General features: G+C 37.8%; 1 protein-coding gene across 1 annotated transcript in view; it reads right to left on the reverse strand.

The window, feature by feature from the left end:
* INPP4B (inositol polyphosphate-4-phosphatase type II B) overlaps positions 1–27,381 on the reverse strand; it is a 333,068-nt gene extending 305,687 nt beyond the window's left edge. The window contains exon 1 of the mRNA XM_009290320.2: positions 27,305–27,381. The gene's annotated coding sequence lies outside the window, so the exon portion shown is untranslated. The remainder of the gene's footprint in view (positions 1–27,304) is intronic.
* Between the last annotated feature and the right edge of the window lie 163 nt (positions 27,382–27,544).

A 27,544-nucleotide genomic window follows, 5' to 3' on the forward strand; every position in this document is an offset into this window, starting at 1 on the left:
CCCCCCCCCCCCCCCCATTCTTGAATTTTCAGTCATTATCTAAACTATTTTGTCCACCTTGCTTCAAGGTATAGAAGCAGCTTCTGTGGGAGTTTAGACAAAGAAGTTTGAGTTTTGTTGGTAAATAGCTGTTGCCTTTGCCTGAGAACATCTTAAAGTTTGCAGATTGCAAGCACACACACAAACAGTATTTTACAAAAGTGTTCCACTCAATTTACCCAGCATAGGTTGTTGTGGTTCCCCACCACCACCACCACTTCACTATGGTGTATCAGTACCTTACAAGGGAGACAAAAAACATATCCATAAGTGACTCAAAACTGATTTCTTCCTTAATTTCCTCAACGCAGTCAGGCAATTAGGCATATGTTAGTTGGAGGATACGCACAGTGCCAAGTTTCTCTGGCTGTTTCTCAAACTTAACTGTCTCCTTCCCTTCCCCGTATACAGATTTTTAAAATAAATAAAGGAAGACTGAAATTTTGCATTTTGTTTGGAATGCCACTAAGTTGGAACTTTCTTTGTACATTCTAGGTAAATATGACCAAAGCTTTAACTTCTGCCCAACATTTCTCTTCAGTTTTAAAATATTATCCCCCCCCACCCGCCAAGCAGTAACACAGACCCACAAGACTTCTTTATTAAGCCATTTACTGTTTATTTGCTTCCCCAAAAACCACTTTGCTAAATTTAATTAGTCTATGGATACATCAACTGATTTCTCCTGCTTTACCAAAATACAAAGATTCAACCTTTGTTTTGCTCTAGCAAAACAGTACAACATTAACTTAAAATCGCTATGTAGGGAGATGCACAGGCAACTCCCTTGCCATTAGCACAAGCGTCAAGACCAGTCACATCAGACTCTTTCTGCAGGTGGACGGAAGAGGTGTGAAGTCTGGAGGGGCAGCAGGTGAAGGAGGGGTATTACTATTGTTGCCTTTTATTTTTGTGCTGCTGCTTTTGAAAAGTGAGAGAATGAGAGACTGTTCCTTTCAAGCACAAAAAATTACCAAGGGTCAGAAACCTGTCAGTTATAACATCATCTGTTTTAAAGGCCTGAAGTCCTATAAAACATTTCTCTTGACATGGAAATGAAAGGTTTAGGGCAACTCTTTTTGTAAGTGTTGTAGTGGTATTTCAACCTAATAGGATTTAATCCTCAAAAGAAACTGTAACAAAAAGTTACTCCTTGTAAAGCTTGTAGAGATAATCCAAAGAGACAAACAGACTACAGCCAGTTACTTACTGTTTCTACCAGACACCAAACAGTCAATGGAACCCAGAGGGCACACACTGGGCACACAGGATTAGTCCAATCACATTAAAAAACTGAACAGAAAGAGACCTCCGAGTTATCAAACCTGCTATTACATGCAACATCACAATCTAATCCTTTTCACAACATCTATTACTGAACTCAAACCTAAAAGCAGCTAGATAGCTTTGTCTTGATATCCCCAAAGGAATGTTGTTCCAGCACCTGACTGGTTTAATGGCAAGAACCTTCTGTAATTTCCAGACTAAATGTCTTAATGTCCAAATTATCCACATTATTATGCCAACACTGACCTTTACCTTACATTTATGTTCTCTTCTTTCCCTTACTGGAAGTGTCAAAGCAAGCCAAGTTTTGGTTTTGTTTCTTTTTAATTCTTCCCCTGTAGGGAATGCTTTGCAGTCCTCATAATCCTTCCCTGAACCCATCTCTCAGAAAAAACATACCGGACCAAAACCATGTAAATACTCAAGATACACGAAGTCTGAGTTGAAACTACAGTACTCAAAACCAGCCTCACCTGTTCTTGGCCCCATGATTTATTTTCAAATTCAAAAAATTGTTAGACCTCTCAACCACAATATCTTGGCCCTCCCTACCATTATCAGAAACACTTGTTCTCCATTTGATATCCATGAAAGTAGTCTCTCACAATGTGTCCAGTAATTTTAGTCTTTACACCATTACAGTTACCTGTTTCCACAGATCCAGCACTGCATCTACCGCAGAAATCTACCAACACGCCAGCAGAGTCTCTTACCACCTTTCGCTAAACTGACAGCAATCTAAGCAGCTTCTGTTTCGCTTACATTGTCTAAATTATTAGAGCAACGCACCATGTATTATAGTGCTATTCAATAATCTCTATTTCTGGCTTTCCTGAAAAGGTTGTATCCTTCAATTTTCATGTTCTGTCATGACTGCTATGCTGTATATATACATGGCTGTAATATCCAGTTTAATATTCTGCAATTCAAATTATTCCATTTTATACCCCAAGCTCCTGGTATTTGCACAAAAATGTTTCAGCTTTGTTTGCACTTCAGCTAATACAAACTTAACTGCATTCAAAGCTGGCATAGTCATAACCACTTATTACATTACCTGAATATTATTCTCAGAACTATTTATTGCACTTAACTTTTATTCTAATAATTGTCCACTGTTCTGTACAGTTACACCGCTTTATCTGCTGTGCTGTCCTGGGTTTCCTACCTCTTTTCATGTTTATTTTAAAGTATACTTTAAAGGAAAAAAAAGTATATCATAGCCATTATGCAAATCTATCACATTTCTCAGTTTGAAGTTCTTCTTCAGCAATGGCACAAAATTCTCAATGTCAGCAAGCTGTTTCTCCGGGGATTACAGTTTGAGCTCATCTTTTAAAAGACTCCTCTTCCAGTAGATGCATTTTTAATGGTTAAAATTTCCAAATCCTTTCTGTAGGACCAGGTCTCAGGTAATCCATGACTTTGTTATCCTGCTAAATCTCTTTCTTTCAAGGCCTGGGAGAATTCTGTTCAGTGCCAAGCGAGCCTCCACACAGCCATGTGGCTTCTCCAGTCACTGGACTCTTCCAAAAGAAACCTTCCATGTTTCAACTGTCTGCAGAGTCACAAACATACATCTCTAATTACCCTCCATTAGCCAGATTTGTCTTCAGCCTTGTTTTTTAGCGCCACAAGCTTCCACTGGTATACTGACTAGACATGTTATATTCAAGTGGATTTACTATTTTGTCCAGCACATCTGTAAACTTACATTTGTATGTATCCCCATCTCCCCATTCCTCCAACATGTCAGAGTCTTATGTGACCTCCAGCCTGTATGCTTTTAGTCTACCCACGACAAAGCAACGCATTAAACAAAATAGGTTAGCAGGCTTGGAAGAGAGGCTCATTGCAACTTAACAGTTCTTTCACCTTCCCCCCCTCCCAAAGTAAAATAGGTTATTACCTTCACCACCATGGGTTGCCTGGAGCTTCTAGTGACTCATTTTCTAACCATTAATAAGGAGGAAAAAAAAACAAACTCACAGGAAAATACAGGACAGGTTTATTTCTAAATATTCTCTCTTTAAGAGTTACTAAACATACTCTTCTAGATATCAAAAAAAAAAAAAAGTATCCTACTAGAAACTGAAGTTAGAAAACATTTAAACTGGAAATGGGCTTTAGTCACTGAAAAGTATGAGACACTTTAGTTCTATATTCACAGCAAAACAATGCAGTCTTAACTTACAGAGCTGCAATGGTACTACCGTAGTAAGAAAGCTCTGAATCTCAAATGGTGGCTTGTCACTTTTCTTAAGCAACAATAAAGAAAATCGTGACAAAGTGTGAAAGCAGCAGCCACAAATCTGTACTTCCATACTCCCCACGTGTAAAATGAAGTCAGAAGCAATTTAGAATAAGAAACAATAGATAGTGCTCTCTCTCTCACTAGGAGATATTGATAGAAAAACAAGCTCTACTTACTAAAAGAGAATGCAAAATGAAAAAACGTGCAGGATATAAGCAGCAAAGGCAAAAAGTTTTCTGTTCTGTGCCATGAGAAACTGCAAGGTTAATATAACAACTCTGTTCTGGATCCTTATGACAGATTTCTAACCAGTCCATGTGACACTTAAAATTCTTTGAGATTATACTATTTACAAGATGCTTTGCTTAATGTTCAGAAAGTTATGATGGAACACTAATTTTATTGGGCCTGAAGCGATAGTGCTTTCTTCTATGGAAAGAACAGCAAATCTTTTTAGCATATATTTTCTGAAGACACTTGGTCTTCATGTTTTCGTTACGAAGAACAGATGTTATTCACACATACTGGAAGTAAATAGGAATATTTTTCTTCATTTTACATGCCCCTCTCAATCTCAGTAACATAGTTTGTAATAACAGTATATGACTTTTAAAGAAAAATGACATCTCTCCTTGGAATCTTCTCCCTTAAACTCCTTATCGTATTATCACCGTGGAAGAACAGACAGAGCAGTAGCTGGTATACTTTTCTTCTTTCTACTACTATATGATTTGTTAAAAAAATGGAGGAGGATAAGTAAAGAAGCAGTTGCAGGTAACCCTAACAGAACAAGTTTGTTTTTACCAGCACTTGGCTTTATATACAGAGAAGATGCAAACAGGAACACTACCAAAACACTCTACATGAATTCAACACCAAATGTATTTTCTACCAAATCCAAAGTTTATAGACACTGAATTACTTTAGAATTCCCCCAGATTAAGCCCCATATTCTTGCTGGAAAGCTAAATATATGCAGATACCTTTATCAAAAAGCTTTGAGCCAGGTTATTTAAAATACTGAGCCTGCTCTCTTGGTCCAGGCTGTATCACAAACCCTAAAACCGAAGTTAGAGTTGCATCTTTTGAAGTACTAAAAACGACAGCGTCCATTATCTCCACTTACTTCACAGCATCTAAGAAATATCCATCTATTCACAGAACAGAATCCCACCTGTTCTACAGAAAGAAAAAGAAAAGCCAGTCATCTTTATAAATTTGAAATGCAACTCCTCTCACCACTTCACTCATCAGCAACAGAGAAATACAGTAACTGCTACAAACACAAGAGGGAACCCAGGTTCTACCACATCTGCTGAAAGGGCACAACATACATTCTCCCAGGGCATTTCATAGCCATCAACTCACTCCTTCAGGGCAGTCTGGCCCTACTGCAAGTATTAACCTAACCCTATTTCTTGTCTGCACAACCTCACTTTTCTTTCAGTTATTTAATTTCAGGCGCAATGTAAGCCACAGGCACTTCACCCTGACAAAGTCTGAATAACTTGCCTATAATATATAATCAGACAAGTCTAGTAAAACAAGAGCAGCTGCTTTGATGCACACTACTTTTTTTAAAGCTAAAATAATAATGCTTCTCTAAGTCATTTACATTTGGTTTCCAAATTATTTTTCGGCAAATGACAGAGCTTGGTTAGACTTAACACATCTGCTTGACCACATATATACATATATACACACACACACCCCTAACTTCTTACTAGCAACCTTGCTTCTTGTCATTTTTAAGCATCTTAGTATTTTAAATGCAGCTTGATATCCCACATACTGCCTGTACCTATAATACACAGGTCAGCAAACCTCTGGTCTGTCTTTGACTATCTTTTCTTTATTATTGATTCATTTTTTTTTAATATTCAATTAACTTTTTTCTAGTCTAGTTGCAATTTTGGGATCACTTTGAAGACAAACTTGGCAACTTGTATTTCACAAAAACGATAAAAAGATGGAAGTTCCACCCAGACATTATGCTCAAACTGCTACCAGTTCTCTATCCAGAACACTTACGTACTCGGATCTAGTTCACTGATGCAGGTGCAAGACAGTCAAATGATAGCCAGTAAAGAAGCTGCATGCATCAATCAGTGGGGTTAAAGGAAAAATTATTTACTGAAAACTTAAAGTAGGATTGATCATATAAAGGATTAGCAGGATATATAAACACATGTGATACCTAAATTAATCCATTTGGGATTAAGAGGCCAACTCACTGATAGGACTTCTGGGTAGTATTAGACGAATGACTGAAAAATCATTCTGGATTTAGCCTGGGATTAGACAGCAGGTAACTCTCAGTACACCTGATTGCATCTGTATTTTTTCAGACACAATAGGAACCAACTTGTACCAACCTACAACTTGCTTATTATGAATTTTATAAATTTTAAAAGACACTGAACAACCTATTCAACTGCAAATGGCCCTTGTGCCAAAGGGAGAAAGTCTGGAGTCTAGATGTGTATCCTTAAATGGAAACTAGTGAGGATTACTGGTAAAACCTTTAGACTTCCTAATCACTTTAGCAGGTTTTGTATGTATTACAGTAATTTCTACCACAGCCTATAGAGGATAAGAATGGTATATCCTCAGAGGACATGAAATACTAAGACATCAAGTTCTGCTATTGAAGAGGAGAAGAAAATGACAAGCTAGTCCCAAAATAAAAGAATAGGTAAGAAAGATACTAATTCAGTGCTCTCATAGGGACACAAAACCGAAGAGCTGCTAGGAAGAATTAAAGAACAGAGATAATGGAGGATTTATTTACAAACATACAAAGTACAAATCCATACTTTCTAACTTACGAGACTCACCAATAAGTAAGGTATAGATAGTTCAAGACTTCCTTCACAGCAGATCTCTGTAGATGCAGATAGGACCAAAACCTGCATATTGTAGGGTTTATTGTTGTTAGGCTTTTTGTTTTGTGTGGGGTAAGGACAAAAAAAAAAAAAAGGCACGGAGGAAACACAAAGCTACCAGGCACTCCCTACGTGCAGGCACTGTGTGACCAGAAACATCTAACAAATAAATCTAACATGATGCTGCAATGGACACGTACAGTTATTTTCACAGGATTTGTATTGATGAAGAATTAACATTAACACTATTAACAGTCTTTTTGGAGCTAGCTTCAACTAAACCAGCAGATTTTTCATCAGAGCACACTGATGCAGACAGCACATACTTGCCATAGTTCTCTTTAGGCTGCTACATAATATAAAGCCTATATTCCAATGATGATTGCTCCATAAGGCCAAACAGCTTTTAGATACCTCTCGGAGCTTCCCCTTTATGAGCCAGGACCAGCCTGAACACAGAAACAAAAAGAACAGTAGCGTGACTCAATACATAATAGGTCAAGAATTACTTTTAAAGCAAAAACAATTACACCCAACTACCTTACCTGAGCTTAGCATGTCAAGACACTGACTTCAAGAAACTAGCGTTGATTCCTTCTGCTTTTTCTCTCTTCCCTGAGATTTTTATTTTCTACAAAGCTTACTCTCTCCCTCTCAAACAGGCTTTCCTGAATTTAGCAGTAACAGTGTTAAATTGTAGTACTCCTAGGTGCCACTCCTCCCTACTTGCAGAAGGCACCAGCCCTACAGCAAGGGGGACAAAATTAAAGGTATGCTGATCCTCAACATCTGCTATTCAACACAAATGAGCACTGGTATCAACACAAACTAGAACACCTGGCTGAGACCAGTGACAGCTGAAGAGCCAGAACACCATTGGCTTCTGCTGCCCAGCACTAACACCACAACCAACCAGTAAGGACAGTAACTTCCCCAGCCACTTCAGCAAGACACAGTGGAGCTCATCATCTGCTTTCTACTCTTATTTCCCATTCCCCTGTACTAAGCCAGGGGGCAGGGATCTCGGGATGTTCAGTTATAAAACTTGGGTTTAATGCCTGAATGTTCCTTTTAAACATGGATGAATCATAATCCCTGAAGGTTATGGTTTTCCATATTTGCAAGACTGCTCCTGATGGGATTAATTCTTGTAATAGTATAGCTGATCACCACCATTAAGCAAATTAAAAAAAACACACAATCAAGCAGATAAATGTATGCAAATAAACAATTTCCCAAGATCTGAAAGGACTCAGTGCTATGTCTAGAGGATGGCACAGTTTTATTTCTTAGTCTAAAATTTAAGCAAAGCATTCAGAAACAAATCCCTCTGCCCACCTGGAGTGCTGATTATCTAAGTCCAGCTGCTTCAGTATCTATGTTGTTTTCTCCTGCCAATCTTCTCCAGTCATGTTCCCTTTATGAGAGCACCTAATCTGCCCCACTGAGTCTGATTACAGACTAGACATCGCTAACTATAGACTGGTGTCACCCTGTCGGCAACAAAATAAATCATTACTCAGCAGAGGTCTTTACAAGGTGGCTCTATATATCTCAAAACCTTGGTAGATAAAACAGGCCCTGGAAATCACAAATAGATGGATGTTAGTGCTGTGATCCTGCAAACGCTTTGCCTTTCAATGACTGATCACTTGATCAATGACTGTACAACTTCAATCCACTTTTGCTCCTCTTACACCATAGTTCTCCACTGTACGCATTTTGTTTAACTAAGAAAAGAAAGAAAAAAAACCCCTAAATCCTACCTCAGTCTTCACATTCAATCACCCAATGCATGGTATATTTGTGGAGCAAAAGTTTCAGACATATTAGAAAGGTTGATGATATACTTAACGAATTGTGAAACAGTGACCTCTGCTTACTCACAGGACTTTCATTTCAAAGGGACAAAATTCTGGTTCCACACGTTGAGCCTTAGAAGAATCAGAGTTCTTGGACAGAGATTATAGGCCTGACAGCTTGATTTATTTATTTTCTTACAGTTGCAAAGACATTAGATGTGTCTGAATGCTCGTGCCTTCCAGAGGAAAAGTAATTTTCCATTTCCAGGATGAAAATGGTAAATAAGTGGTATGTTCTCTCACTTTGATGAAGAAATTCATTTCTGTACAGACTGCCCTGACTGGAAGGATAAGAAGAATGGCATAGCTAACTAACAAACGCTTCTGGTCAGGAGACATGCAGAACCAGCAATTTATTTTTCTGCTCCTTACATTCCACTGCTGCTACCAACACAAATCAAGCTCAGCTGAATGGATAATGGAGCAGAAAGCAACAACTGATCAGCTTGCTGAAATTTGCTTCAGAAAAAAAGCTTATGTGTAAGTATTATTGATAGAGAACACAAAAAACACTGTGGAGAATCAGTCAAATTTTATTAAAAGAATCCATCTGAAGTGGAGGTTTAATTTTGAGAATGTTTCCTAGTTAAATTCACATTCTCAATAGAATATTCACGCTGAGGTGAGCTACAATTTCACTTACATTTGAAAAAATAATTAAAACTAAAATTGTGAGTTAAGGATTCTTCCACTGCTGCAGCAAAATCTGGGGAGTGTATTGAATTGTCTATTATGTATTCTCAGCAGTAAGGAGATCAAAAATACATACACACAATGCAAGCAGTCTAAGAGCTTTCATGGACTCCTCACTGTGCCAAGATAGAAAGGGCTTCTGGGTACCTACAGCTCAAAAGAAAAGGTGAAAAACTGATAGTTTCATAGTCGCACAGCACCCTCTGACACTGGGATGAACATACGCATGACAGCTGGTGTTAAGAGTCTAAGCAATGAAGACTTGCCTTTCATTAAGGGCATTAATTACAGCATCCTGGGCAAAATCTGACTGACTCCAAGATACAATTCCCTATGAAGTTTCAGATAGATACTATTCTTCCCTTTGTCCTTAATGGTGGCTACTTAGTTCTGTTAAATGGCTTCTGCATTTCACCCCAACACAGTAAAGATAAATAAACAAATAAAAATCCAGCAACAGAAAAACTGACACCTACCAATGTATAGTTCAAGTATCTGGTTGCACAGTGTTTGGAACCATTTCGGAGAGAAGGGGAAGGGAGGGGAGTAGTATCTAAAGTAAGTATTTCACTTCTCTATCCTGGGCTAATCCTTAAAAGAAGCCATAATGTGGCTGGTACACTAAACCCTCATCTCCTCAGCAACAAAATGGTCCTACATCCCCCTTCACCCCAGGGAGAGAGGCGTGCTGGAAGCCAATCTGAGCACGAGAGAAGCAATTTACCCAAAGCACCTTATGCTTGGACTAATCTGAACAGCACAGAGACTGTGAGGCATCAGCTCAAAACTATCATAAATTAGAGCAATCCCAATTGACCCTGAAGAGAGAAATGTAACAGCTTAATCTTCCATTGTCCCAAAATCCAGTACTGTACTTCAGATCTTGCATCATCATCTGGAGATGATGATCAGTGCTGGGACATCTATTTAGTTAACAGAAAAAGAGCCCTGAAGACAAAACATATCTCAGGTTTCTCAGTAACCCTGCTCTGCCTACAGCAGTGCCAGACTGACTTGTCACAGAAGACAGCTGTGTCACCAGCTGCCATGTATCAGAGGTGGGGGACATTGTTCTAGGATGTTTCATACAGCTTAAGACGTATCAGCAGCATTTATGCTATTTACTCTAAACCAGAGCATTTAAAATACAAAAATACAGAAAGGATAGCTTACTTCCTAATACCTACTTTGCAGTAACCATGTTCTACTGCAACTCTTTGCCATATCTGGCCAGAGCTGAGGTTGTCTCCTTTAGGTCTGATAACTGTCTGGCAGTCAGTTTGCTGTTTTTCTTACATGGCAGGCATCACTCAAGATGATTTTACTGAATGCTTTGTTCATTTATTTTGTTTGCATTTGTAAGTCTTCAGGTTAAGTGAAAGGCTAAGTACAGATTCAAGCACGGAGTCCATATCTATTCAAATATATGTCAAAATTTTGAAATGCTATCATACCAAAATGCTTCCATCAAATCCCTTATCCATAGGAAAGGAAATAAAAGGAGGCCTAGCTTGAGGTCAAATTTTACAGTCATTAAATGAGCACAGCTTCCACCGACAGCTGCATTCTCTCCCATTTTATTTCATTTCTATGGATGCTGATAAAGTAATTAATAGATTTGACTGGTAATTTGCATATTAAAACTAAAGGAAGAAAACCACAGTAAAAAGCAGTTAAAAAAATACAACAGTAAGTTTTGACCCCTAGATCATTGGCCCAGAAAAATATAATTTGCCTCTTTTTATGTCATCGGGGGACTCAATCCCATGGTACCAATTCTGCCCCCTTCCTTTGTTGGGTCTGCTAAATTATGCTTCAAGGAGTGAAGAGTACCAGTTCACCAGCGGCTGCTGGCAGATACATGCAGATTCCAACTGAGCGCTGCATTTGATATAAACTGAACTTTTTTTTACTAAATTATGCATTTCAGTTACAGCATTCAGGAAACTTTATTGGGTGACAAGTCATCCAGTACAATAAATACACTGCTGTCCTGTATCAACTGATTGCAGAATACTCCTATCACTCTTATTTCATATGGTGGAACTCAATGCTACCTGGAAAGGCTTTGCATGCTCTTCTGTCTTCCTTTTTCTGTCAGAGGTAAGAAGTGACAAAAGAAGAGAAACTATTACAAATAAGAACTTGTTATCACCTTCTCATGGCACTGGGTTACTGGACCCAGACTAGGTGGATCCAGTACGGTCCACTTTCCAGTACAGTCCACCTAGAGTGGGGGAAAACACAGCAACCAACCTTCATTTAAGAAGATACTGACTCTAGCAGAAAAAGTGCAAGTTAGTGACTACCATTAGATTATCTTTTATTTCATGCCTATCTACAACATACATTTCCAAGTCTTCTGATATTCCCTCACAATCAAATTTTCATCTGCTCATAGAATAAAGCTTTCTCTCCATCTAACAAATTATATACCACTAAACGTTACTACTAAGTGCCTTATAACCAGTCATCCTGTCCCAGTGGGATAAGAAGTCAGTCTTAGTTTTACAGATTAAGATTGCTTAATTAAGATTACTTATTCCTGTGTTGGATCAAAAAATTACAATCACTCCCCATTCTCTTCAAATGGAAAAGGGTGACTAGATTTTTTTTTTTATTAGTTTTTTTAATTAGCATTTTGATTATGGCTTGCAGAAGATTTTTGACAGTCACGAGGCAATTTATTTGTAGACTATCCAAAATAAATTGCATTTTATTGATAAATTATATTAAAATTTTAAAATGTTTTATTTTATATTTGAATGTCATATCTACATGGGCATAGGAATGCAATTTGAAAACAAAGGACTACTTTCGACATGCAATTGAGAGGGTTTTATCTGTCATGCCCCGAAGTAAGCTTCACTTAAGTTTTATAAAGAAAAACAAAGGCAGAAACTAGGAGAAATACAGAAATGTCATCTTTTCCCTTGTTCTCCCAGCATTTCTGTCATTTCTCATTTTTCTGGTCTAAGAGTTTCTCAAACTGCCCTAAGGTTTGTGCAATCAACTTATTTGCAGCTGCCCTATGACCACCAAAACCAGGAGACAAGACATATAATGCGACAGTTTAGATAGACTTTGTTACTTCTCATTTGACTTCCTTAGTCTAAAACAACATGCACCACTACACTTCAAACTTTCATCATCTTTTTCTCAACACTGAATTAATAGAATTTGTCAGGAAAACAGCCTCAAAAACTGAGGAAGAAAACAATGAAGACAGCAAAATGAACAAAGGGACTGTCACTTCACCTCCAGCTTTCCAGGCTATCAGTGCCCATCCTTTTCATTCTTACTAAAAAGTTCTCATCCTGATCCTTCATACCTACCTCCTACTTCAATTATCCCTGGCTCTCATTAAAGGAACTACCTAGTCTTTCTTCCCACAAAGCTAGATTTCCACCATTTCCAACATAAGCTTTCTCTACAAAAACTACTCTATTCCCAAATCTTTCCCAGATAAACATGGTAATTTTTTCAATATAGAAGCAGAAATTCTCTACAAGGCTGTACTTAAAATGCTCTTAAACAGTTTTATGTATTCCACTAAAAAAAAAAGACATTTTCCAGCCAGAAACTCTATACTTTTGTGTTGAAAAGAATTAAACCTCCTGCATTCAGTGTGAAGAATTAACATTACATTTTAGATTAAGACAGAGAACTACCACTTTTAAAGACACAAAGAACAAAGAAACAAAACGTTGAACATATCATTTCAGTATATTGCAATACATAGTTCTAACCAGATCATTAAATAATTCTTAATGATATTGTGTTACAACTAAGCCGAAGAATAGGAAGCTGGGCTGGTAAGCAGCTAAGAGCACAAACAAAAGTGCCCCTGCACCTCAGGGGGCAGAGGCACAGGGGAACCAGAAGAAATCTTGAAAAAAATTATTCAGAAAAGATATTCAAACCATAATCCACAGCAAGACTTTTAATAAAATCACCAACGTGTTCTGTTTTTAGTAAGGATGCAGATTTAAAACTGAAGACCTTAATCGAGGTTAATTTCTTGGTCTGACCTGAACCTTCTGTTCCAGTTCAGTCATCAACTATGACCAGCAAACTGCTCTGCAGACTGAAATTCTTACGAGCATACATCTAAGGAAACAACTTTTCCACTGCGTCCCACTTCTACTTACGCACTTCTGTGAATGAAGAAGAGAGCTGTAAAATATCAAGTGCCAGGGACAGACCAGCACAGAAGTATGAACTGTGCCAACCGGTTTACTGTAGTGCTGACACAAATGAGAAATTTCAGCTTTGTTTTTCAGGACTAAGGTAATTTAAAAATCTACAAATATGGATCTTAATCTAAATTCCTTCCAACTTAGTGTTTATTTAGTTCCAGTGTAATCTAACTTCTGACAGACACATACAAAGGAAGATTTTATGCCTTATCCCTTAAGCAAAGAGTGATTAATAAGCACCAAAATTCCAAAGGAACTATGAGAGATCTCTTACCTATCTCATCTGCAAAAATGACTGTAAGCTATTTCTTATGACACCGAATTAAATATTAATGTTCCTTAATATTACTCTTAACATTAAGAATCCTCACATTTTAAATATTAAATCCACAACTAAAAGTAAGATTGGAAAATTACTTGCAAAAATGTGTTAGATAACTATGCCCTGTAATAATATGAATTTGAAGTTGAATCTGGTTGCTATTACCAAGAATCACTGCCCCACTGAGCTAGAAGAGATACACGTGCACACGCTCTGACTCAAAACATTTCCAAAACGATGTCAGAGAGGCACAAGGTAGTAGTACAACTAGACACAACAGGAAAACTTGTTACATACTGTTAATTTAGCGTAAGCACAGCAGCAGAAGCTTCTTATGAGAATGCTGATTTCTTCCTTTTGGTTTCACAGGTACCTCTGGCATGCCTATGTTTTCTCCCTTGCTGCCCTTCTAGCACTGAGCTTTATACACGTTCATTTATACATGAGCACTCAGTTCTAGCTTGTTCCCCAACTACAGTAAAACAGTTAGCGACTAATGCATCTACACAGACCAGCAAGAATGCCAGTAATTTATGAAGTAGTGCTGCTATTTGCAAATACCACATCACATACTCCGTAACAATTTAGGAAACCAAGTACAAGTAAAAATGTTATTTCAAATGGAAGGTTGAAAGTATTACATTGATTCATTCTGAATTTTTAGGTTAACGGTGATTTTAAAGTTTTAGACTTGGCAGCTCTAGTTACGGTCCAGCCTCAAGCTGACACACACACTCATCTTTACTTGAGCAATTGAGTGCTTGCCTGGGCAATCCAGCCATGACCATTTCCATACACTTCCCATGTGCTAATGAGTATGTTCAGCTGGTAATGCTGTAGCCACGATGGTGCAATAACAGACAAGACGAGGCTTGCAGGCCAAGACGGCATCCACACCACCATAAGGTGCATAACCTAGTGCAAATAGCGTTTGCTTGATTGCACAGATGACGTTCTGCTCAAGCTCACTCAGAGACGAGTGATGATTGGCCAGACCAAAACATTATTTTTAATCATTTATCTATGAATTTCTTTGAATATTTTGAAAATGTTAAAGTCCCGGACCTGGAATCATACCTACTGAGACTATACTCTTTATACAGAGCTTCGAGATCTCACCTGCCTCTTCTCCCTGATCTTCTTCCCTGCCGTTAAAAAACACGCGAGCAGCAAATTTCCCAACTGATGCTCTCATCCACTCACTTCTTATTCCTCAACCTTACTTGCTTTGAATAGTAAATTACAGGAGGAGGATGTCTCACTTGATACTATTACCCCAACCACATATAATAGTATTTTATCTGACTATGACATGCAGACTGGTAAGGACAAGGATGACAGATACTTAACGGGCCATTCTGAATCCCCTAGCCAAATCCCTGGATAAATTGTGCAATAAAAATCATAGTAATGCTGTCCAGGTTAACTTGCCTGCTGATTAAAGCTCCTATTCCCAGTGAAATTTTGAGGAGACTGGATACCACAGGAGTTAGTAGTAAAAATTGGATTCACGCTAATTTTGTAACACTTTCACCTTTGGGAGCAGAAGTCTCTCTCAACACAGTAACCGAGGGGAAACATGGCAAAAAATATTCTCAGATTTTTGTATTGTAGATTAAAAAAAAACTCTCCACGTCTCCTCCCTTCAAAAAATAATTGGTCTTTTCCTTCTCACATTGACCAATATGGAAGAGCCATTCATTCCAAATCACATGGAATACAAAACAGGGCTTCTTCAAGCTTCAAAATTGTTGGCTTCACAGTTGTCCAAGTTCACCCCCTACTCCAACGTGGCGCTGCAGCTTATGTAATGCTTTTTGAACAACAACGCATTTTCCATGTGATGTGGGATTTGTTCTCTGGTATGCCAATATAACTTTGTGATTCTCAAATGTCTATCTGCCTTTACTCTGCCAATTGTAAAGTTATTTATATCTTTACTATGGAGCAACACTTTTTTAATATTTTTCCAGACTGTATGTTGGCTTGCTTACTATTCATTCTTTCCTAGCCCAATTAAAAAATGATTAAAAAAAAATCTCTGCTGTCTGCTGTGGCCAGATAAAGAAATTAATACAACAGAGTTCTGCAGTGGTTTTTTTTTTTTTTCCTTAATTTTGAAATACCTCAGCATATTTTTCTAACAGTCAATATCTCATTAAAACTACCATTATCCATAAATGAAATGAGGCTTCTTCTTCGAGAAAAATGTATTTTAACAGACTTATTGGTAGAAGTGAGAAAAACCAAACTTTAATTAGCTATGTATCAACAAGACCAACTGAGAGGTAGTTTTATACTTGTTTTTTCCTTAATTTTGAAATACCTCAGCATATTTTTCTAACAGTCAATATCTCATTAAAACTACCATTATCCATAAATGAAATGAGGCTTCTTCTTCGAGAAAAATGTATTTTAACAGACTTATTGGTAGAAGTGAGAAAAACCAAACTTTAATTAGCTATGTATCAACAAGACCAACTGAGAGGTAGTTTTATACTTGTGGAGTACACAGTAAATACTAATAGAAACGTCGTAAGATATTTCTCTTACAATAAACAGAAGAAAATGCAATTCCTGCTACAGATCTCAGCTTTCCCCTTATTTAGAAAAGGAAAATTAAATATTCTATGATGAAAAAAAAGGAATGAAGTATCAGGTAGTTAGGTTAAAAAAAAAAACACACCACACTTTTGCACACCATGCTGTTTGTACATTTTTAAAGTAATGCCAAAGAAAGCGTAGAAAGTTCCCTTTCTAAAATATTGCACTTATAGGCAAAGTGTTAATGTCTGTAAAAAGACTAATGGTTTTCCAACATATTTCTTTGATAAATGGGTTAACTAAATTAGATATTTTTTTTTTAATTAAGTTGGTCCCTTGCCTGGAGCAGCTAGAGTTGTTTACCCACAATGGCCGTGAAATTCCCAGTGTTTGATGGCTTAATTATCTCCTGGTATATAATTGCCTGGTAATTCTTTTAAGGCATTTCTTTTTTTGTGTGTGTGTGGCATAGCAAACAAAAAGAATTATCTGTCTGTCTTTCTCCGTTCAATCTTATGAACTTACTTACACTTTGTGTCCCCTTCTTCACATATGATGACTTTTAAGTTGATGGACTAAGGCAGTGTTTATTTTAAATACAGTATAAATTATTTTATTTATTTTCAGTTACCTGAGCCACTGCAGTCCATGACCTATACAGACACCTGCTACCTACAGATATTACAAGCTCTGAATTTTGTTTACTTGTTTGGTTGCATCATCTGTCAGATGCAGAAAATTCTATTGAGAAGAGCATGGCAAGCTACATGCATCTACCACCTCAACGCTAGGTTCTGGCTTACACTGTCTGATTCTGTTAGTAGTCTGGACGTGATAAGAACTAGGTCTGAAAGCTATGAATATCCTTCACTGGGCTAGAATGGCAACAACACTATTTGGACAGAAATAGAACGAGCTGAAAGATAACCACGTATGAAGAGCAAGCAAAAACCAGTATCGCTGACTGTAATAAGAGGACAAGTTAACTGTAGTATGTCAGAGACTTTACATTTACAAGTTTTCTTCGCTAATGAACACAGGCATACTGAACACTTCTCATTAAGTTCCAAAAAACAACTATATGCACCTTTCATTAAAAAAACAAAAAACTGACTGCTTAACAGTATGTGAGAATAGAATTTACTTTAGTTCAAGGTCTGCTTGACCAACAGTAGTTCTACATATAAAACTTAAATTACATTTTCATTAAGAATTGAAACAAACTAAACTTGTTATTATGAACAAATTAGAACACGTTCAAATGTTTTCATCTTCCAAATAACCATCAATAATTTCTTCCTTACGTCCAATTTAAATCTACCCTCTTTCAGTTTAAAACCATTACCCCTTGTCCTGTCACTACACGCCCTGGTAAAAAGCCTTTCTCCGTCTTTGTTATAAGCCTCCTTCTTGTAAGTACTGAAAGGCCGCGATAAGGTCTCCCCGGAGCCTTCTCTTCTCCAGGCTGAACAACCCCAACTCTCTCAGCCTTTCTTCATAGGAGAGGCGTTCCATCCCCCTGATCATTTTTGTGGCCCTCCTCTGGACCTGCTCCAACAGGTCCATGTCTTTCCTGTGCTAGAGGACTCCAGAACTGGACGCAGTACTCCAGGTGGGGTCTCATGAGAGCAGAGTAGAGGGAGAGAATCACCTCCCTTGGCCTGCTGTCCATGCTTCTTTTTATGCAGACCAGAATACAAACTGCTTTCTGGGCTGCAAGCGCACATTCCCAGCTCATTTCTAATTTTTCATCCACCAGTATCCCCAAGTCCTTCTCAGCAGGGATGCTCTCAAACAGTTCATCACCCAGTCTGTACTGATATTGGTGATTGCCCTGACTCAGGTGCAGGACCTTGCACTTAGTTTTTCTGAACTCCATGAGGTTTCACATTGGCCCGCTTTTCTCAAGCCTGACAAAGTTGCTCTGGATGGTAAAAGCTTACCATGGGGTGTCTAGATCTGAAGCTTACTGTAGGGTGTCTAGAAAGTAGGCATTAGAGACCTTGCGAGGCCAGGACATCATACCAGGCAGGCAAAAGAAAAAGAAAACCAGGAAATAGATAGGAAAGTTTGATTTCTGTGCTTTGTGTTGTATGAACAACACAAAAGACAAAGAACAGGGCACACTATCATGGCTAATACAAATAGTAAAAGAGAACCAGAAATGTTTCATCAAGATACTCACAAATCCAAATTAAAGACACTGAAGATTCTGATGCTCTCTGTGACCCAAATGCACCCTGTTGCATTCCTGCCTCATAAAGGGAGTCAGTCTCACATGTGAACATTAAGGAGGCAGCCAGCTCATCACCTCCTCATATACACAGAAGTTCTCTAAACATAAACAGGGACAAAACAACCTTTGAAGTAAGATGGAAAGTGGCCAAGCGCACGAAGACTTAACTTCATTGTTAAAGATTCAGGAAAGCTGCAACACTGAGACTGTTCATGGCATATCCCTTCATTTCCCATCTGGTAGGAAAATTTCTGCTAGCCCTGATGTTTTTATGACTCCCCAGAGGTTCCCTACTCTGCAGACACTAGCTCTCCTCCAGATTCTCACTGCCATTCTAACAGAGGCACGTCTTACCTCGCCTGTTCAAGGTATCAGTACATTTGACCAAAATGCGAGTCTGAGCCTCAGCCCAATAAGTGTTTTCAAGATGGGACCTATACTTCCTTCCAAGATACCAACACTTCCGTGTCTCTGACTATCCTGTCCCTTCTGTGCATTTCCAGAATCAACACAAGAGGGGCTACATTACTAATAATTTTTAAAATTTGATTTTTTTCAATTAAGCTAAGAAATTTTTTTTAGAAAACAAAACCCAAAAGCCAAGATCTTACAGAGCGCTTCCTTGAGCTTCAGTAAACTTACAGCACTGCAAATGGGGTCAGAATCTGCTCCCATCACTTAGGGGAGGCGAGAGATATGTGACATTGCTGACTATACAACAAAGACTCTTTTGAATTATTGACTACATCAGAACTAACAAATCATCTGGATGTAAAGCTGCAACACCGCTCAAAATACAGAAATGAAAAACTAGGGCCATAACTGACAGGCTGGTACTGTCTTTTAAAATTGCTTAAAAATATATCTTCTGCTATGTTTTCAGTATTCCTGCATTTCGTAATTCAATTTTCATAAAAATATTTTTACCTTAACCTTCAAACTATAGTGTGAGACATCGCTCTTTCAGAACACAAAAATAGATTCTCAAATCTGATGTTTTTCAGAACTTAGGAAGTATCTGTCAAGAACACAAATTCCCACAGACATGGGCTAGATCTTCATCAGTCTTTTATTTAAAATAGGCAAAAGGTGCATATATTTTTTTTTTCCCCCAACTGGAACAGGTCATGAGGACAAAGCTATTCATTATTTTTGTAGTTACAAAAAGAGGTAGCCACAAACCTCAGGTAAAATTCTACTTTACCTGCACTACATTGTTTTGATGAACTAGATCAAACAGAGGAGAAAAAATAGACCACTGCTTCAGGCAAAATGCCCAAGCATGTCATTCTATCGTGACATACTAAAATTGATTGTTAAGGTAATTTCAGTGCACTGAAAATAAGTAACCATAATTTTTCTTTTGAAAGAGCACAGTTCTTCTGTGTTCTCTTGTTGATATAAATCTTAATAAATATTCATAGATAACTCTAGGACACCTCATTAGAAAGCTGTTCAACAAGTTGAGCAAGTGCTGAATTAGGTATTTTAAACAATTATTATAAATGTATCTTCTCATAGTAACATGGAAACAATTGTAGCATGTTTCTTAGTGGAACATCAGATGCATTTAAATATGATAGCCAACAAATGCTACCAGCTGGAAGAAGACTGCAAGGTTTGGCCGTACTAGAAAAATAAGTGGACGACTCCAAAAGGGTTAGCTTCCCTTTGTCTCCACTGCTCAGGTGAGAAGTGACTTGTTCCTAGGAGCTCCGGAGGCTCTGCTTGCTTTGCTTAATCTGGGACTCATCACCTTGTTTCCAAGACCATTATCAGTAATTCCTCCAACTTGCACCCGTGACCACAGGTAACGACAAGAAAGCTATATCTGCAACTGGCAACTGAACCACCTGTGGTAACAGAAACAGAGGAATTTTCTCCTACACATGCAAAAAAGTAAAATAAGTAAAGAGTTTTTACCTTCCCTGTAACAACATACTACCAAGAGCAGCAAGCTTAGAGGGTTACTTTGGTAGTCTAATGCATCTTTGATCACACAGCATGCCGTGGGCATGATACACTCAGGAGCATCCCAAACACTTAGACAGCCATGAGACCCATTCTCAGGAGTAAAGTTTTAGAGAACAAGCTGGTGGGCCTGAAACGATAGCCAAGTGCTAGCCCAGAACAAAAACATCAGGAAACTGGGTGATCGATCTCCAGGCTGGGGTGGGGGGGAAAGACTGATACCATCACACCTGCACAGATCAAGCCTCCTCAGCCTTTACAAAATACAATCCAAAACTGGACAAAGGGATTGCAGTTTCCCCATGATCGTGGCTGGAGGTGAGAGTGTTGGACACCAGATCAGATCGTTTATTTCTGGAATACTTTTTATACAGGTCTAAAATTAACTGCCATTTAATCTTGCTTCAGCATCTGTATTCCTTTCACCCTGTGAGTCAGTCGGTGACTTCTCACAGTATGCTTTTGTCAGGGATCTGCTCTGCCAGGTTCCCACACATCTTTAGATCAGTCTTCAGCCGCAAATTGTATGACAACTCCTGTTGACATTAATATGGGCATCCACAACCTTTTTTTTGAATAAACTGGTGTTTAACGTGCTTTTTCTTTTGTGCAAGTTTACCACAGTTTGCCATTCAATTAAGAATGCTAATCAAAACAAACAAACAAACAAACAATTATCTGTGAATGCCAAACCAGAAAGATCCAAACTGAGACATGGTATCTCAATTTACACTTGGAGTTCAAGCAACAACTAAGATTCTGAGCTGCCAAGGAGAATTTACACAAGGTTTCCTTTGCTGCAATCCATGAATGATAAAAGTTAAAGCTGAATTTTCAAAAGACTACATAAACGTAGAGGGACACTTCTTACTGTGTCCCTCAAAGACTCATATACACACATGCAGTATGTCTCCAAGCATAGGTTTATTGAACATCTACATTTTCAGCTGGTAAATCCTTCACATTATCTTCAAAATACTGATATTACAGTTGTCAATGGTACCTAATGTTTTCTTCTGAGAAAAGCATTATAGTAACAGCAGAAAAGCAACGAAAGGGAAGTGTTATTTCCTCACTAAACACTCCTACTGTTTTATAGTACTTCTCTATCTTCTACTTCAAAGGAGTCATTATCAGAAGTTGGGATTTTGTACAATATTCTTTCCTCAAACATATTCAGCATTTCATGACATATCTTAAGCATGTACATTTACCACCAGATTGATTACTGATCAATTTTAGTGCAAAGTACTACATATATTTACATATATATTTTGACAGCCTGAGTACATTTAATAATCCCAGCACATGGATAGCTTTGCTTTTTCCAATATGCAGTTCCAAAGAAGCTATTGTGACCAGGCTTTTCATTTTTGTCAGAGAAAAAAAAATCCAATTTATAAAAATGTAAAGCTTTCACGGTGTTACACCAAACTGCTTTCTAATTTCACTTGCAAATATATAAGAAAACAGTTCAACATCTACGCACACAACCTTTATAGGCTGGGTCCTCTAATCCCTCTTGCTTTCTATGCTTTAGTAGGGGAACCTATCTCCAGGCTATCACATCTTGATGGTACGGAAACTGATTTAAAGGTTTCTTGTAAATGTTATTTCCTCCACCTTGATCAGAATTTTTGTATAATCAGACACTGCTAAAGGAAAACTTTGAAAGCACTCCAAGGTATACTAACAAAGGGTGTACTTTGCTCACAAACAACTGTCCTGACTCCCATTCTCACTGAAGCCCCCTTGCAACGCTTGAATAACATTGAGATGCGTTTGGGCTTTTTGAGGCTCATACGTCGTACCATTTTTAAAAAGACTGACATCACAGCAACTGGTTTTATATATATCACTTCAAACACATAGACACTTTCTGTAAGGGAAAGACAATAAACTGTAACAGTACATGCAATCTGACATCAGTAATTTGCCCTGGAGATTATGTACAATTTAATTTATTTTATTTTAAAAAACCCAACATATACATACCAGATTGTCCTATGTAAATGATAAATGGCCATAACACAGCTATAAAATATTAAAATGAAGTCTCACCCGTCTTTGTTGTTTTATCAGTTGATAGCTTTTGTCCTAGTTTTAAAATATACATCTCAAATAACGTTTTCAAAAATACATGTGGTTTTCCTAACCAATAACTAACTACAAACACAAGCCAGCTAACCAAGATTAAACTGTAGACTGAATCTACAGTATGCCAGCTATCTTACAGTAACTGCCCAAACATACTCTTTTACTCAAACAAGGTGAATTCAAGACAAATTTAGACCATGAAAAATAAGTGACCTCATATTTAACAGGAGTACGTGCAGTAAAACTACGCTTATCTATGAACTGAGCCATAAGTGTGGCAGCTTCTACTGGGTTTGTTAAGAATTCCAAATGTCTTAAGGCTTCTTCATATTTTACACTGCCATCTAGTGTAGGCTATATTAATACATTCCAAGCTTCCGACTATCAGCACCTGAGGTATCCAAAACCAAAAAAGCTTCAAAAAAAATAGCAGCCACCACTTTTGTTTATATTACTTGGAAACTATCAATTCCTAGAAGGAAAAGACTACACTAGCCAGCTGAAACAAAATACCAAAGCTTAAAGCTATCTGACACCGATAGTAGGAAAGCTGAAAAAAAATCTTTTTTTTTTTTTTTTGACTCGGTGGCTAAACAATCATCAGATATGATTCATTTGGAAAAATGTTTAACATAGATTCACCAACTGAAAACTTAATTAATGCAGATTAAGCATCTGTGCTTGTATAGAAACTACAGATCAAATTAAACAGTATTTCTCAATAGCAGGTCTAAACTGAGAAGGCTTATTTCAATGCATTTTTTTTTAAACCAGGTTTTTCTTCATCATTTACATTCTCTAACTTTATTCCAAGGTTTAATCACTGGATCACCGCCTGATGAGCCTGATCACACTGCTCCTGTGGAAAGAGCTGTTGTGCAGAACTGCAGGAAAGTTTGCTTTACAATCGACTTCCCCCACAGAGGCAACATTGCCATCTTTATCATTTCCAGCTAACACAAAGAGGCTACGCCACGTGGCGGTTCTACAAAAGCCACACGAATTGAGTGTCGTGACAGACAGTAACACAGAAATTCCAGATATAGTGTAGCTCTATAGCTGCCTTTTGGGAAAAAAAAAAAAAAATACCCAACCCACACACTTACTTGGCTAAAGCAAAAAGACACTTTTCATACACACTCCAACTTTTAGATTATGAATTTGAAAAATTAAAGATCTTCTCATCAATTTAAAGTATATTTTTAAAACTTTAAAAATAGCAGACTGACGTTATTCTGAATGTCAAATGCAGTATCTCCTACTCTGTGTACCAAGTTCTGTTCTCATTTACAGTATAAACTGGAATAACCCATTAAAGAGATTTATTCCAAAATTATGTCACTATAGCAGAGTGTCCTGGCTAAGTAACTTCATCCTATAAAACTCAGTTCTACTGATACTTGTTTTCTTCAGCCATTTACACATACACACAGCAAACAAAATCCAGGCAGAGCAGCAATGTTACTGCTGTAATAGAAACACTGTACAATACCAAAGTGTTGATGCATTCTGCTTAATGCTCCATTTGCACAGCAGTAAATACACAAGATACCAAGTCACTTTTAGCACCTAGACTTTCATACCCATTTTCATGTTTTTGAGTCATTTTCGTGACAGAAATATGAACCCTAGGTTCAGTGCATCTTACTAACGTTACTATAATATGCTAAGATCATAGTTAAAAAAACCAAACAATACAAAAACCTGATGGTACATGAAAAAGTGTCAAAATACAATGAAAGCTTGTTTCCCACAAGACTTTCTCCCTCTTAATTGTCCATTACACATCCACCTTTTACAATTACAATTAAAAACAGTCTTTTTAGTGCCTCATATTAAGAGATTTCCCTCTATTTGCCAAATTAATGTTTTTGCAGCAAGCAAGAAACTCCCATTGACAAGCATAGAGCTAACAGAATTAAAGAAATTTATACAAATGAAAGTGTTTTAGTTATGTATATATGGTAAGTTTAAGAGAAAATGCTCCCCAGACAGACTTAGCCCAGATTGACTTTACCACTGTACTCAGGATAAATTTTCACTGAGGTCACAGCATAGGGTGAAATTTCATAGAAACAGGATATACAACAAAATGAAAAACATGCACCAAAAAAACACAGATGGATTTGATTTTTAATGCCATGGCACATAGTAACAGAGCACAAACCGAACTATGTGAAGTAAGCACCTTCAGCTTGTGTTGTCTTCTGTATTTTCATTAAATAGAGCCTTCTTCAACATTAAAAAAAAATCTAAAGGAACCTGTGGGACAAATTCACTGACAAAGAGGAAGAAGAGCCTTAGTTTGTCAGGCTGAGGCAAAAGCTTATTAGCATCCTAATCTATGGAAATCAATATTAAACCTCCTGTGCAGCTACAGAGTTGAAACTACTGTAAACAGAAGAACTGTCCTGCCCAGTCTCTTCTGGATTCAGGAGGGTGGTAAGTTCTATAGAACTTGGATCTAAAACACCTTAGAAGCCGAAATAAATCTACATTTTTAAATAGTCCCACTAAAGATACTGACACCAAACAATTTCAAACCATTGCTGAAACATGTAAGCAAACTTTATCACTGTAAACTTGAAAAACCTACAGACTAAGCAAATACAATTTGTTCTATGCACTTCCTCTTACAAGACAAATTAATAAACATACCGTGTACAGCCCACTTCACTTTTCAGTATGTTATCTCAGTATACCTTGCCAAAAAGGTACACGAGACTTGGAAGACAGACAACGTATCCTGCCTCCTAACAGCAATTTTCATAGTAGAATGCGTTGTATAAATCTGATTTGCTGTTTGAGATTCTGCCCATCTTTAGTTAACTTATGATGACAGAAGAAATGGGAAAAAACCTCTTCCCTGAAATGATCTGCTACTGACCTGTACAAATTAACTGAATCTACCTTTGCAGATTATGGGGAAAATATACTAGAAAATCCAGATTACTTTGGAAGAAGGAATCCTTCCTCAAAAGTGTGACAAATAACATCTACCATTCATCAATGGTAACAATGAAATATTAATGTAATACCAAAGATGTAATAAGGCAAACAAAACTAGCCTTTCCTAAAAATTTCCATCAGTCAGAGCATTTGGCATACAGGAAAGGTTATGAAAATATAAATTAGGGAGAGAAGCATAGTTAACTGCCCAAGTGTTTAAGAAAGCTAGTTCAAGTTATCATAAATTTTGAAGAAACGATAATGTTGGGAGTAATTGTCCGCCTTTCAGTTTGTCTCTCCTAGCAAACTATCTTACTTTCTCCTGTAAATCTGTTACATAAATCCAAAAAGTATTGTTTTCCTATTTCTCTGCAGAATTCATATGCTAAAAATATATCTCTGTAACAAGCTAAATAATTCAGCAGACATATGAATCCCACTACTTTTCCTCAAAATTCATAGTGAATTTAGGCCTAGGCCTATTCGAACAATTACTTCACCTGCAGACTATCTCACAGCCTCCACTCTTTACCATCAACTAGCAGCGCTGTCCTCCACAGGCTGACTTTGATGCTCCAGGCAGATCTTCTACTCAATTTTTTTTTTGTTGGGATTTTTTTTTCTTCCTGCAGTAGAGTAGACTTACAGGTATTAAGCACAGTATTAATCACACGTTTTGATTCACAAAACCTTCACCTAATGTTGTGAAGTCTTCAGGTCAGATCAGAAGCTGAGACAGTCATAAAGGAGGATCTGTAGGAGGCACCTGGGTACACCTGCTCAAACCGATATACCTTAGCCTGAGGAAGACAGAATTCTTTGATCAAAAAGAACTAAGGCAGCCTCACGCATAAGTCTCTCCAGAGAAACCAGAGCAAAAGAGAGATCAGCAGCACTTGCAAGGTTTGAGGAACCCATGGAGAACTGGAACTTGAAGCTTTAGGTAGTCCAAGAGAGCCAGTAAAAGAAAAGCTTTATTTTAAAGAAAGTTTTAATCTTATCTTGAGCACTGTAGAAACTCAGAAAGCAGAGGGGAAAAAAGCAAAAATAGGGTTCTGAAGAAGTAAAACTGCCACATGCTCCCATTAATGTCATCAGGGCTGTAAAAATCTCACAGGACTAATTTCTGCTCATATTAATATTGTGACTTGTATCTTAATTTTAGTGGAATTATCAGAATGTGTGAAGTAAACAGCATTCAGTCCTGCATGGATAGTTACAGTAATGAGGACTTACATGCACAAACCCCATCCAATATGCAGGTTCACAGGACAAAAAAGATACCGCAGGGCTTTAAAGCTAGTTCAAATTTAATCAAGTAAAATAAAAATAACATTTACCAAAAAACCCATCAAACAACTGGAACACTGCCTTTTTAAAGACTGCTATCACACTTGTAAATACTTATCCTAATATAAGAAGTTTTGTTAGTAACCAATTATTTACATAAACTCTTGCTTTGATACAGACAGAGAAACAGACATTTTCCCCCATCATTCTTGCTATGTAGACATCCTTTAAATATAGAGGGTGCCTGTGAACCAGTGAAGACTGAAAATTAGTCTTGTTTTTGAGATTCAAAGCCAGATTTAAACGGCATATATATAGCCTGATTTTAGTGTATCTATTTTAACACACCATTAATGGGTAAATAAACAAGTAAACTTCTTCTGGCGAGGAAGAGAAATGGAAACATAATTATGCATCAGAGGAAAACATAGCTCCACAAAGACTTCATCCTATTATTTTTATTTCAGATAAGGCACCGGGTTAGCTTTGGGGACCAGGCAAGCAGACAGCACAAGCTCTGCCATCCGTGCTTCAAAATCTGTGTGTCATTTTGGGGAGAAGAAAACAGAGCTCCACTTGATCACAGTTCAGAAAATAAATACCATCCCCCACCCCCCGTTTCCTGGCTGATACAATGTCAAGTTACAACTCTGCTCAACTTATCTACGTGTAATACCTTTCTTGTGGTTTCCATCACATTTCAGCAGACGCTGTTATGTGCAAGACGGGGATGGGTATCCTATAGCTCCATTACTCTACCAAATTAACCCCTTAGCGGCACCTACGGACCCTGCTACCCGCCTTCAGCCAAGTACCCCCAACTTTCAAACGTGACAGAAAACCGTCGCAAGTAAGGTCCTCAAGCCCCCCCAACGCCCCTTCAGAGGAGCCACGGCTGCAGCTGCGCGGGGGGGCG

This window comes from Aptenodytes forsteri, unplaced genomic scaffold (genome assembly GCF_000699145.1).
Source record: "Aptenodytes forsteri isolate BGI_AS27 unplaced genomic scaffold, ASM69914v1 Scaffold125, whole genome shotgun sequence".
Taxonomy (NCBI): Eukaryota; Metazoa; Chordata; class Aves; order Sphenisciformes; family Spheniscidae; genus Aptenodytes; species Aptenodytes forsteri.